This window comes from Dendrobates tinctorius, unplaced genomic scaffold (genome assembly GCF_039654945.1).
Source record: "Dendrobates tinctorius isolate UK_male_01 unplaced genomic scaffold, ASM3965494v1 ptg000028l, whole genome shotgun sequence".
NCBI classification, from domain to species: Eukaryota; Metazoa; Chordata; class Amphibia; order Anura; family Dendrobatidae; genus Dendrobates; species Dendrobates tinctorius.
In genome coordinates this window covers 93,200,172-93,215,018 of record NW_027361696.1, presented here as the reverse complement: position 1 = coordinate 93,215,018, position 14,847 = coordinate 93,200,172, and the positions used below count along the sequence as shown (strand labels likewise).

General features: G+C 45.7%; 1 long non-coding RNA gene across 1 annotated transcript in view; it reads left to right on the top strand.

Moving 5' to 3' along the window:
* The first annotated feature begins 1,354 nt into the window (after window positions 1-1,354).
* LOC141085636 (uncharacterized) overlaps window positions 1,355-14,847 on the top strand; it is a 611,301-nt gene continuing 597,808 nt past the window's right edge. Inside the window, exon 1 of the long non-coding RNA XR_012231343.1 lies at window positions 1,355-1,493. This is a non-coding gene — a long non-coding RNA (uncharacterized lncRNA). The remainder of the gene's footprint in view (window positions 1,494-14,847) is intronic.

Here is a 14,847-nt window from a genome sequence, read left to right as displayed (position 1 = left end):
CTGCTGTGTGGATGGCAGTCTCTCCTGCTGTCTCCGCATTCCAAAGACAGTAGGCCTCTGCCTACACCCTCCTATTTCCTGGGCTTCAACACAGCCAGTTGTAGCTCGGAAGTGCCGTCCACACGGAAAGAGACACTTGCTCCCGTGTCTCAGTGGGGTTCAGTAACGCTAGCTGATCCCCTGCTGTGTGGATGGCAGTCTCTCCTGCTGTCTCCGCATTCCAAAGACAGTAGGCCTCTGCCTACACCCTCCTATTTCCTGGGCTTCAACACAGCCAGTTGTAGCTCGGAAGTGCCGTCCACACGGAAAGAGACACTTGCTGCCGTGTCTCAGTGGGGTTCAGTAACGCCAGCTGTTCCCCTGCTGTGTGGATGGCAGTCTCTCCTGCTGTCTCCGCATTCCAAAGACAGTAGGCCTCTGCCTACACCCTCCTATTTCCTGGGCTTCAACACAGCCAGTTGTAGCTCGGAAGTGCTGTCCACACGGAAAGAGACACTTGCTCCCGTGTCTCAGTGGGGTTCAGTAACGCTAGCTGATCCCCTGCTGTGTGGATGGCAAAGTCTCCTGCTGCCTACACAGTCCTACTACTACTGATTTTTAACCGTGCTCCAATTAGGCCTGTGGCTCCACTGTCTCTCGTATTTCCCCTGTCCTCCAACCCTGCCAGTTACAGCTCTGAAGTGGCGTCTGCACAATCCTGTGTTACAGGTGTTCAGTCCGGTCAGTTAATCCCCTGATGTGTGTCCGGCAATGTCGCCTGCTCTGTCCACATTCCCATAACCAGCCCTGCCTGCTGTTTCCGGGAAGTGTCAATGTCAGTTTGCCACCCCAAGTTGCCATGTCGTGTTGCGGTTGGGTTAGCCGACGCTAGGGTGCCAGCAGTTTAGGTGCTTCCTATGTGGACTGCGGGTTCTGGTAAGAAAGGCTTGTTCCGTAGTGCCAGTAGGACAAGCACCCCCTGTAGGACTGTGTGATTCGGTAACTGCGGCCAGCTTGCGGCATGCCAACTTTGCTTTTCAGGGGTAACTTCAGCTGCCCCTCCGGGTTCCAGCACCGTCAGCTGGTTCTCGGCAGAGCCTTTGGCCTAGGTGCCTCCATCTCGGTATCCGAGTTCCGGCAACGTCTGCTGGTCCTTGGTAGTGCTTTGTAGCACAGGTACCTCCTGCTTAGTAACCAGATTCCAGCACCGTCAGCTGGTCCTCGGTTGTGCCATTGGCTCTTATTCCTTCTGCTGCCCCTCCGGGTGCCAGCACTGTCAGCTGGTCCTCGCTATTTCCATTTGCTCTTGCAGCTTATGCTACCCATCCGGGTTCCAGCACCGTCAGCTGGTTCTCGGCAGAAAAGGAAGAAGTAGAAGAATTTAAAAAAAGGAAGAAGAAGAATGTAAAAAAAGGAATAAGAAGAAGAATGTAAAAAAAGGAAGTAGAAGAATGTAAAAAAAGGAAGAAGAAGAAGAAGAATGTAAAAAAAGGAATAAGAAGAAGATGAAGAAGGTAAAAAATGGAAGAAGAATAAGGAAGAAGAAGAAAGAAGAAAGAAGAAGAAGACATACATGTCTGGCAAAATATAAATGAGGCTAACATACTGTAGTCAATATCTTTGTAACTCCTAACGTCTTTAAAAAAAAGTTTAATTCCTGCTATTCCATTTGATTGGGCTAAACCTCTATGGCTTTAATGTCTCCTCCACCTCCCACAATACATTCTACATTATTCTTAGTTGTTTTTCTTCATGTAGAATTAACCTACAAGGAAAGAAAGGGTTTTTTTTAATTCCGATATTTTGGCCCCATTGACTTGCATTGGTTTCCCGGTATCGGAATCGGCGATACCGATACTTTTTTTTAAGATCGGCCGATCCATTCCGATCCGATATTTTCAAGTATCGGCTGGTATCGCTCAACTCTATCCATAAGTCATCACACTTTTCTCATTCACCCGAGGAAACTCTCTTGCCCTTGATCTTTTTTGAGTTTTTTTCGGTTTTATATGTTGTATATATGTTTGTGTCACTGACATCTATATATCTATGTATTCTATGTATATATATATATATATATATATATATATATATATATTCTATGTATTTTATTCTAACCTGTCAGTGTGATTCCACTGTAAGTGGCATATGAATTGCCATCTTTTCAAAGGACACTGGGGTGTAAAACTCAGCACTGACATGGTTCAAGTGCTGTGCAATTTTTTTTCTCACACCTATAGGCTTGCATTGGTGAGTCTCAGATGACATACCTGTAAAATCGCAGCATGCTGCGATTTTACACGCACACTGAATACGCTCAAGAAAATAAACAGTGATGTGAGCTGCCCCATAGATTAACACTGGGCCGATGTTTTCTCGTATAGCACTCGCCCGTATTCTGTGGTAGTGTGACACGGCCATACACTTTTGCTTTCTTTCTGTTACATTATGGTGAAATAAACTCACAAAAACTGCTTTGATTGCTGCAGGTGACCAATTTTTATCTTTTATTAACTCCTTCAACCACCAAGCCTGTTTTCACTTTCATGACCAGGTCAAATTCTACAATTCTGACAAGTGTCACTTTATGAGGTAATAAGCCTGGAAGACTTCAACGGAACCCACTGATTCTAAGGCTGGTTTCACATTTGCGTTTTTTAGCGCTGGAAAAAAACGCATATGTGCGCATGCGTTTTTTCCCCTATATTTAACATGGGTGCGCATACCTGCGCGCTTGTAAGCGCATGTATGCGATTTTCATGCGCTGCGTTTTTTTGGGGTGTGCGTTTGGATTTTACAGACGCAGCATGTTGCATTTTTTGGCCCTGCAAAAAAGCGCATGCGCACATATGCGCACGTTTTGCGCTAAAAATGGCCATTATAGCCTATGGATGCGCATATGTGCGCACTGGCATGCTCATGTATGCGTTTTTTTGCATATGCGTTTTTTTTTTTTAACCATGGAATTTAGGGGTTTGGGTTAGAGTTAGGGTTAGTTAAGGGGGTTTAGGGTTAGGGTTAGGGTCAGGGTTAGGGTTGGGGTTTGGGTCAGGGTTAGGGTTAAGTATGGTTTGGTTAAGGGTTAGGGTCAGGGTTAGGGTCAGGATTAGGGTTAAGTATGGTTTGGTTAAGGGTTAGGGTCAGGGTTAGGGTTAGGGTTAGGGTTAGGGTCAGGGTTAGGGTTAGGGTTAGGGTCAGGGTTAGGGTTAGGGTCAGGGTTAGGGTTAAGTATGGTTTTGTTAAGGGTTAGGGTCAGGGTTAGGGTCAGGATTAGGGTTAAGTATGGTTTGGTTAAGGGTTAGGGTCAGGGTTAGGGTTAGGGTTAGGGTCAGGGTTAGGGTTAGGGTCAGGGTTAGGGTTAGGGTCAGGTTTAGGGTTAAGTATGGTTTTGTTAAGGGTTAGGGTCAGGGTTAGGGTCAGGATTAGGGTTAAGTATGGTTTGGTTAAGGGTTAGGGTCAGGGTTAGGGTTAGGGTTAGGGTTAGGGTCAGGGTTAGGGTTAGGGTTAGGGTCAGGGTTAGGGTTAGGGTCAGGGTTAGGGTTAAGTATGGTTTTGTTAAGGGTTAGGGTCAGGGTTAGGGTCAGGATTAGGGTTAAGTATGGTTTGGTTAAGGGTTAGGGTCAGGGTTAGGGTTAGGGTTAGGGTTAGGGTCAGGGTTAGGGTTAGGGTTAGGGTCAGGGTTAGGGTTAGGGTCAGGGTTAGGGTTAAGTATGGTTTTGTTAAGGGTTAGGGTCAGGGTTAGGGTTAGGGTCAGGGTTAGGGTTAGGGTTAGGGTTAGGGTTAGGGTCAGGGTTAGGGTTAGGGTTAGGGTTAGTTAGGGTTTAGGGTTTGGGTTAGGGTTAAGTATGATTTGGTTAAGGGTTAGGGTCAGGGTTAGGGTTAGGGTTAGGGTCAGGGTTAGGGTTAGGGTTAGGGTCAGGGTTAGGGTTAGTAAAGTCATGGTTTGGGTTAGTGTGAGGGGCCACCCTTATGTTGGAAAAAAACGCAAACGCGGTAAAAACGCACTAAAAACGCATACAAACGCATAAAAATGCTGCGTTTTTTTCATGCATGCTCATAAAAATGCTTGAAAAAAACGCAGCAGTTGTATGCTTTTGTATGCGTTTTTTCAATGCGTTTTTTTGCGGGAAAAACGCGCTGCAAAAAAAAGCAAGTGTGAAACTAGCCTTAGACTGTTTTTTCAAGACGTATTGTACTTCATGATAGTGGTAAAATTTGTTCGATATGACTTTATTTGTGATTAAAATGGAAATGTTATAAAAATTTAGCAATTTTCAAGCTTTTAATTTTTATGACCATAAATCAGAGAGCTATGTCATATAAATTAGTTAAAAAATAACATTTCTCACTTGTCTACTTTACATCAGAACAATTTTTTTTATTTTTTTAGGAAGTTATAAGGGTTATAATTTGACCAGCGTTTTTTCATTTTTTCAACAAAATTTTACAAAACCGTTTTTTTTAGGGACCACATTACATTTGAAGTGATTTTGAGGGGTCTATATGACAGAAAATACCAAAAATCAACACCACTCTAAAATTTGCACCGTTCTAGTTGCTCCAAACAACATTCAATACGTTTATTAACACTTAGGTACTTCACAGGAATTTTTAGAAAGTGGAAAGAAAAAATTAACATTTAGTTTTGTTTCAGAAAAAATTTACTTTAGACCCAAATTCTCTTATTTTAGCAACGGTAAAAAGAAAAAAATGGACCCCAAAATTTGTTGTGCAATGTCTTCTGAGCTTGCTGATACTCCATATGTGGGTGAAAACCACTGTTTAGGTCAGGGGTGGGGAACGTCCGGCCTGCGGGCCATATACGGCCCACCACATCATCTTGTCTGGCCCGCACTCCAGAGCCACGATCCGGTACTTTGTTGCAGGAGCCAAATGAGCAGAGGAGGACTCTTGCTCTGCTTCCTAGCCCCACCTGCCGGATACCTCGTACTGATACGTGCATGCACTGATGGGGACTGAGCACACCTCGCCGGACCCCGACGGCCCCCGCGCACTGATACCTGTGGCAGTGCAGGGCGGCTAATGGGTATCTGGAGCTGGAGGAGTCACCGCGTGCTGCTACCCAGTGTGAGCTGCACTGGACTCTGTCTGCGGCCTGCCTTCTTCATCACCCCAGCCTGCCATCTTCATCACCCCGGTCACCGATGCGGTGGTGACCGTGTGCTGCTGTGTGTGTGGTGCGTGGACTGGTGGCCATCCAGGAGGCCTGGTCAGTGGGACTTACTTCAGACGCAGCCTGTCACTGTGTACTCACTGGACCACTCCCAACATCAGGTCAGTATGTGACCTATGCTGCCTAATGGGGACCTGTGCTGCCTAATGGTGACATTTGCCTGCCTAATGGGGACCTGTGCTGCCTAATGGTGACATTTGCCTGCCTATTGGGGACAGTTACCTGCCTAATGGGGACATTTACCTGCATATTGGGGACCTGTGCTGCCTAATGGGGACCTTTGCTGCCTAATGGTGACATTTCCCTGCCTATTGGGGACAGTTACCTGCCTATTGGGGACCTGGCTGCCTATCGGGGACCTATGCTGCCTATTGGGGACCTGTGCTGCCTAATGGGGACTTGTTCTGCCTAATGGTGACATTTACCTGCCTATTGGGGACCTGTGCTGCCTAATGGGGACCTGTGCTGCCTAATGGTGACATTTGCCTGCCTATTGGGGACCTATGCTGCCTAATGGGGACCTGTGCTGCCTAATGGGGACATTTACCTGACTATTGGGGACCTGTACTGCCTAATGGGGACCTCTGCTGCCAAATGTTGACATTTGCCTGCCTATTGGGGACCTATGCTGCCTAATGGGGATCTTTACTGCTTAATGGGGACCTGTGCTGCCTAATGGTGACATTTACCTGCCTATTGGGGACCTATGCTGCCTATTGGGGACCTGTGCTGCCTAATGGGGACCTGTGCTTCCTAATGGTGACATTTGCCTGCCTATTGGGGACCTGTGCTGCCTATTGGGGACCTGTGCTGCCTAATGGGGACCTGTGCTGCCTAATGGTGACATTTTCCTGCCTATTGGGGACCTATGCTGCCTAATGGGGACCTGTGCTGCCTAATGGGGACATTTACCTGCCTATTGGGGACCTGTGCTGCCTAATGGAGACCTGTGCTGCCTAATGGGGACATTTACCTGCCTATTGGGGACCTGTGCTGCCTAATGGTGACATTTACCTGCCTATTGGGAAGATTTTCCTGCCTATTGGGGACCTGTGCTGCCTATTGGGGACCTGTGTTGCCTATTGGGGACCTGTGCTGCCTATTGGGAACATTTTCTTGCCTATTGGGGACCTGTGCTGCCTAATGGGGACCTGTGCTGCCTAACAGTGACATTTGCCTGCCTACTGGGAATATTTACCTGCCTATTGGGGACCTCGGAGATTTAGTTTTTGTCGCCTCAGCTGGATGATTTATGGCTGCTGGACAGCCTGAATACATGTGTGGAATGCCTGTTTGTTAAGAAATCCCCACATGTATTCAGGCTGTCCAGCAGCTGCAAATCATGCAAATGCATCGACAGACACCAAATCTCCGAGCAAAATACTCAGAGGACACCCAAGCATGCTCGGAAAAACCCGAGCAACGAGTATACTCACTCATCATTATTAACAATTTTATGTGGCCCCCGAACCCTATTATAAAATTCCAAATGGCCCTCGGCAGAAAAAAGGTTCCCCTCCCCTGGTTTAGGTGTACGGCCGGACTTGGAAGGAAAGGAGCTCTATTTGAGTTTTTGGAGAGACCCTGGTGTACCTAAACAGTGGAAACCCCCAAAAGTGACAATATTTTTTTAAACTGGACCCCTCAGGGAACTTATCCAAATGTGTGGTCATCACCTTGAACCCCCAGGTTCTTCACAGAAATTTAAAACATTGAGCTGTGAAAATAAAACAAAATAAATTACGTTTTTCCACAAAAAAAAAATTTTCTGCCCCAAATTTGGAGTTTTTATAAGAGTAACAGGAGAAATTGCACCATAAAATTTGTTGTGCAATTTCTCCTGAGTACACTGACACACAATATGTTGAGGAAAACTATTGTTTGGGCACACAGTAGGACTCACAAAGGAAGGAGTGACATTTTGGAAAGCAGACTTTGATAAAATGGTCTGCAGATGTCATGTCACATTTAGAGAGCCCCTGATATGCCTAAACAGTGGAAATCCACAAGTGACTCCATTTTACAAACTAGACCCTCTAAAGGAATGTATATAGATGTGAAGTTTATAACGTAAAGCCATGAAAATGAAAGAATCACATTTTTCCCACAAAAAAAGTATTTAAGCAACAATTTTTTTATTTTCACAAGGGTAACAGAAGAAAATAGAACTCAAAATTTGTTGTTCAGTTTGTCCTTAGTACACAGATACCCCATATGTGATTGAAAACTATTTTTGAGGTACAGTGTAAAGCTCGGTAAGAAAGAAAGAAATTGGAGTTCAAATTTTGCTTGACTGGTGTGAGGGTGCCATTGTCACATTAGCAAAGCCCCTGAGGTGCCAGAGTACCAGAAACCCCCAATAAGTGACCTCATTTTACAAACTACACCGCACAATGAATTTATCTAGGGGTGCAGTGATTATATTGACACCACAGGTGGATCACAGATTTTTATACCATTTTTACTACCAAAAATTTTTTTAGCCCAAGATTTTACATTTTACCACTGGGAAATGAGTAAACATGGCATCTACATTTGTCCCACAATTTCTGCTGAATGCAGAAATACCCTATATATGACTGTACAGTACTGCTTAGCAAAATGGTGAGACTCAGAAGGGACAAAGCGCTATTTGCCACCTGAAGCACAGATTTTCCTCGAATGGGTTGTGCACTCCATATGCAGAGCTCTAAGGCCAGGTTCACATTGCGTTTAACCAGCCCGTTCAATGCATAGCATTGACAGGCTGGTTAAATGGTATAGCATAACGCGATCGCGTTATGCTATGCCCGCTAGCCATGATGATTCATCAGCGCTAGCGGTGACGGAGCCTCAGACGCTGCAGACCTCGTCCAATGCTTCGTCACTGAATGACGGCACATCGTGAACGCGTGCCGCTTTACGGCATGCGTCGCGATGCACCTGACAATGGAGGGTAATGGCAGCATTAACAGACTGCGTTACACCGCGTTATGCCGCGGTGTAATGCAGTCTGTCTAACGGTCTGCCTAAACGTAATGTGAACCCAGCCTAAGTGCTAGAAGAGCTGAATCACCTGAAATTTTAAAGTTTAAGAAGGGATCCAAAGTATAGACCAGGACAGCCGCACGTCCCCAAGCCCTACGCCGTTTCGCTTAACGCTTCGTCCTGGGGTGTGTCTTAAGGCAGGTGAGTCAGATGTTACATATACATGATTATTCAATGATTGGCGTTGTAAGGGAGGCAGAAATGAAATGAAGTTAATCATTGGTGTGTTCAATGTATGAGGTAGTGGAAAATGGTGGGATATAAGAATAGATCTGGCCAGTCACTGGGCATTATGGCGCATCATGTGCTCGTAGCGTACCTTCTGCTGGAAAGAGGTCTTCGCAATGGCACAACAAACTCGCATGCGCACTGCCCGCGGTTGCCGAGAATAAAGGTAACCCAGGGCGATGTATTGAGCCACAGAAGCAAAGGAAAAAGTAGAAAAAAATGTAGAAAAAAGGGGCATTGAACTGGGGCCGTGGGGACAAGCAGATTAACAAGCTCTACACATTATTTTAGAATGTCATATGCTTCTACTCTGTTTTTTCCTGTTTCTCCTTTTTCTTTAACTTTTTCTTCTGATTCTTCAAATCCCCCATCATTTGCAGTCACCCCACTCACTTCACCCTGTGCAGTGCCCCTTCCTTCATTATATGCAATCCCTCTCCCCCCCACTTTATCATGTGCAGTCCCCCTCCCCACTTCAACATTTGAAGTCCCCTTTCCCCATTCACTTCATCATTTGCAGTCCCCTCACTCATGTCATCATGTGCAGTGCCCCCCTCCCTTTACCATTTGCTGTCCCACTCCCACCTCTCACTTCATCATTTGCAATCCTCCCCAGTCACTTCATCATTTGCAGTTCCCCTCACTCACTTCATCATTTGCAGTCCCCTCCTCCCAACTTCATTATGTGCAGTCCCCCCTTCCCTCCACTGCATTATGTGCAGTCCCCCTACCCCCACTTCATCATGTCCAGTCCTGCTCCCCACTTTAACATTTTCAGTCCCACTTCCCCATTCACTTTATCATTTGCAGTCCCCTTAATCACACCATCATTTGAAGTGCCCCTCCCTTCATCATTTGCATTCCCCCACCTCCCCACTCATTTTTTCATTTGCAGTCTCCCCTCTAACCTCATCATTTGCAGAGCGCCTCCCTTCATCATTTGCAGTTTCCCCCACTCACGTCATCATTTGCAGTCCCCCCACTCACTTCATTATTTGCAGTCCATCACTCACTTCATCATTTGTGTCCCCTCCCTCCAACTTCATCATGTGCAGCCGTCCTCCCCACCACTTCATTATGTGCAGTCCTCCTACCCTAACGGCCCCGTCTTATATAGCGAGATCGCTAGCGAGATCGCTGATGCGTCACCGATTTTGTGACGCAACAGCGATCTCGCCAGCGATCTCGCTACATGTGACATATAGCGGCGACCGGCCCCCCCTGCTGGATATTGCTGATCATGCTCGAATGTCCTGGGCCATTTTTTAATCATCAGCGACTTCGTTGGCGACGCAGAACTCAGGGATGCAGGCTGGAATCGTTCAGAATAGCTGCTGTGTGACAACGCAACAGCGATCCTTACCAGGTTGCATCTTTGTTGGGATCACTGGTGCATTGTTGAAAAGATCTGCCTGTTTGGCAGCTTACTATCGACCATGTAGCGACTTCATCATGTGCAGCCCCCCTCCCCCACTTCAACATGTGCAATCCCCCTTTCCCCTACTTCATTAGTTGCAGTTCTCCTCCCCTCCATTTCATCATGTGCCGCCTGCCTCTCCCCACTTCATGATGTGCAGTCCTGTGCCTTAGACTGGAGTCACACAAGCAATTTTAAAATTGGTCTGATTTTGTTCCTGCAAAGTTGGACGAGTGTAATGCAAGTGTCATGTGCTTATCCGTCAGGACACCAGCTGTGGCGCTGAAGACCCATTCTGAGAGAAGGCTGCCTGCCGGGCATGACAAAACCTCCAAGCGTGTTTTGATACTCCAACATGCACACATTTCTTTCCAGGGGGAAGCATCTGGATAAATGTAGTTTTGTACCGTGGATCTAACGGAGTGGCAAACTAGTAGTCAGCATTATTTCTAACTCTAAGAATACGGGCAACATGTTGATGATAATTCAACAAGAAGGGTCTCATGTGTCGGGCGTTTCCATGAGGTCCAAATCCATGTTGTGTTGGTGGCGGGGTAGCAATCAAGGTTGCTTACTCCATCCCCTCTCTCCAACCATGGGCAACAGAGGGCATATCATTATCCTCTTCATCTCCTGACTGTTGCGCGTCCATCACCTTGTCCTCCTAAATTTGTTCCTCCAGTCCTGCATCTTCGCTAACAGTTTGTCTGGTACCATGAGCCCCCTTGATTGTTGTAAGCCACCCTCAAATGACACCTGCCAGTGTGATGACAGTCCGGAAATTTGAGATATTGTTATCCCTTCCGCATCCTCCTCTGCTTCCAACTCTTCCTCTGGGACCATCACCTCCTCACGCAGACTATTCAATATGTGCTCCAGCATGTTGGTGACCAGAATAGTGCATTAACCTAGTGGGATAGTGGTGGAGAAATTGTTTTACTACCACGTTGAGGACATGAGCCATGCAAAGCATGTGTGTGAGGTTGTCACGGCATAGGACCACCACCAGGTTTGCAGCATTATTGCACACGGCCTTCCCTGGCTCCAGGTTTAGTGGAGACAGCCACTGCTTTAACTCGGCCTGAATACTTGTCCACAACTCATGAGCTGTGTGACTGTGATCTCCAAGGCATATTATTTTAAACACTGCCTGACTGTGGTAAGCCATGGCTGCGCAGTACGCAGATGGGGGAGATTCTATCTGCACTGCTGGAACACATGTCTGATTAAGGGAGAGGTTGAGGGCTCAGGTGGAGGCATTAGTGCAGGTGGAGGAGGCAGAAACAGTGGAGGAACTGTTAGACACAGAGGTTTGTCCCTCAAGCCTTGGGGATTCAAAAACCTGTGGATCAGCCCCTTGACCCCCTGCCCACACAGTCACCAGAGTCTCCGAGTGCCAATTCTGCAAGATATAACGCCCCTGCCCTTGTTTGCTCATACAGACATAGATTTTTTTCATGGAACGAGTGATGTTGTCGGCGACATGCTGGTCAAGTGCAGTCACAGTTTTCTTAGAGAAGCAATGGTGACAGGGCAATTGGTTCTCGGGATTGAGACAGCCATCTACTTTCTGAAACTGTCTGTTTCCACCAGGTTGAAATGCAGCATTTCCATAAATAACAGATTGGAGATGGTAGAGTTCAAGCTCTTAGTTTTTCCATGTGTAGCAGGAAACATTCTTTTATGTGACCACAATTGCGGTACCCTGTGCTGACTGCTGTACTGAGAAAGGGCGGAGTATGCAGAACAGGACAAACTGCTGGACTGTGAGTGAGATGTATGCTGAGATGTTATGGTGGATTGAGAAAGATGTGTTGTACTAGGTGACACAAAAGCAGCAGTCATGTCTTCTTCCACAACAGCTGACGGGCTCAAACTCAACCTGACTGTGGTGGGTAAACAATTGTAGTTTCAGTGGCTGAAGACCTGTGTCTGAACACTTGGATTGGTGACAGAGGAGGAAGAAGCAGCAGATGGGGTTGATGGGATGGCCGTTGGTTGGTGAGACCCGCTAGTTTTAGCGCAGTGAGATTCAAACACAAAGGCATGTTGATCGAGCATGTGCCGGTTCATGCATGTGGGTCGCCCTCCCAGGGCTGTGGGGTAATCGGCACTGGGCCGATGTTGGCGGGATGTGTCACAGCAGCGGGGACCCGGTCCGTGGCCCTAGGCGCCCAATTAATAGGGGGATGAATGGTGGAATGTAGCTAATGGAATAGTTTGTGACGCCACCTGTGGTGTTCAGCAAGTGAGATGTTAAGCCGACGCTGCTTGCAGATCCTCTGGGGCTGGTGGTGTGTTGCAGCCAAGATGGTGAAGCTCCCCACAGGTGAAGCTGTAGCCCCAGGGCAGTGTAGATGTGGAGTTAGAGGAGAGGCACAAGCAGTGTAGAAGCTGGTACCCAGATGTAGCAGTGCTGGGTGCGCCGACGCAAGAATCAATGGAGGACACCAGGGCCTGCAGTTCCAAAGCCTTACTCACAGTCTGTAGTACACACAGGTGCCTGCCTCCCAGTCTCTGAAGCTTCAATCTCTGTGCAGTTAAACGCGTTTCTAACATACAATGCGACACCTCCTCCTCGTTTATCAAGTCTGTTTCTTGCAAATAAGTTGTATCCTTCTAGTCTTGTATTCCAATCATGTGTATTGTCCCACCAAGTTTCAGTGATTCCAATGACATCATATTTCTTTTCCTGTGTTAGTAGTTCCAATTATCCTTGTTTGTGGCCCACGCTTTGTGCATTAGTATAGAAACATTTTAGTTTGTGATTGGTTTCTCTTTCTCCAATATTTTTATTAATTAGATTCTTTTGTCTTTGTTCTTCCTTTCCACTTCTAATAGCAGAGTTCTCAATAGCATTTGTCAGGTGTATGGCTTTTTCTGGTCTTTTGCTTCCCTTCCCATGTTGTTCTAGTTTAAAGCTCTCCTTACAAGTGTAGCAAGGTGACTTCCAAATACATGTTTTCCAGTCTTCGTAAGGTGCACCCCATCTCTAGCAAGTAGTCCATCGTATAGGTAATTCACTCCATGATCCAGAAATCCAAATAGTTGCTGACGGCACCATCGACATAGCCAGTTGTTCACCTGCAGAATCTTATTCCACCTCCTTGTTCCATGGCCATCCACTGGGAGGATGGAAGAGAAGACCACCTGCGCTCCCAGTTCTTTCACTTTCTTGCCTAAGTCTTCAAAGTCTCTGCAGATGGTTTCCAGGTCGTTTCTTGCGGTGTCATTTGTCCCCACATATAGTAGCAGGAATGGGTAGTAATCTGTAGGTCTGAAGAGTCCTGATATCCTGTCAGACACATCTTTAATTTTTGCACCTGGAAGACAGCACAGTTCTCTTGAAGTTATATCCGGTCTGCAGATAGCGGCCTCTGTTCCTCTCAACAGGGAATCCCCCATGACCACCACTCTCCGTTTCTTTTTCACAACATTTTTCATTCACCATCCAGGAGGACTCTGAAGGCGTACAAGGTTGCTGTTTGTGGGCAAAGTCTTATCCTGATGTATTTCTTCATCATTTTCCTGCGTGAGAGCCTGGTACTGGTTCCAGAGAAGTATGGGTGCTGACTGCCTCCTGATCCTCCTGCTTCTCTGGGTAACATGTTTCCATTCCTCTGTTTCTTAAGGTGCACTTCAAATTTCTTCTCTTTCTGTAACATGAAGAGATAATTCTGCTCTGTCTAAGAACTCTTCACCTTCCTTAATGATCTTCAACGTAGCTAACCTCTCTTCGAGATTTTGCAACTTTTCCTCCAACAGGGACACAAGCTTGCATTTGTAGCATGTGAAGTTTGGCTTTTCCACTGGTAAGTCTGTGAACATGTAGCATGAAATGCAGGTCACCAAATGGCTCCTGGCCTCTTCCATATTGAGATTTCTTAAAAACGATGAAAGATGAGCCAAAATTCGCGCCGATAGGCGCGCGGTTTTCCAATTTCCTCTTTTCAGCTGCAACGGCCAGAACCCAGTGATCGTTGAGCTCGCGGAGACTCTTCACTTATCCCAGAAGGCACTGGGAATATGCAAATGATCTCCTCAGGACTCTTCCCCTGCATGCGTATGGCTGCGCATATTTGGTGCCTCAAACATGTAACATGTTGCGTTCGCCGCACCCCGCCACAGACTGAAAAGTGACGCATGCATATGCTTCTCACAAAATCAGATTCTATAGCATCTACATAATTGTTACAAGCAGGGGAATTGCCGATTTAGCCAGCATGGATTGTCCCTGTTCAGAACAGGCAGGTATAACTGTGTGAGTACTAGTTATTAGCCCGATTTACAAAAAATATTAAAACCCTGGGTAACCCCTTTAAATACCATTCTAGTGATTTGATATTTCCATTTGTGCATTGCAGGCATGCAAATTGTGAAGTTCACACATGAATAATTTGCAGTTCCTGTTTGATAAATCTATAGCATTTTCATTGCTATTGAAGAGAATGCATTAGCATTAATCCTCCAGGAATCCAAGCTTCCTAACAGGCCATTAATCACGGTAGGAATGTGTAATCTAATGTTATTTCTTAATTCCACCTTGTTTGTCTTATTTTTTGCAGTTAATCATTTTCAGAATAAACAGAGCACCAATGCATGTCCACATTTACTACATAACAGTTAATTTCTTATTAGTGTATACAAAGAAAAATTCCAAGTAAGTGTTAAATAATTGTGTTCTTGATATTATACTAATTTGTGGAGAATGATACTGCATGATAGTAGCTTTACATTTAATTATAAATTCATATGATTCTTAGATATCATGACAATGTATTTAAAGGGGTTTTCTATAACAAATACAATGCCTTCAAAAAAAATCATACCCTGTGATCTTTTTCCACTTTTTTCACATTACACTCACAAACTTAAATATATTTTATTGGGATTATATGTGATATATATACAAACACAAAGTTGCAAATATTTGTAAAATATAAAGGAAACAATACAAGGTTTTCCAAATATGCAAAAATATGAATCTGAAAATTGTGACATA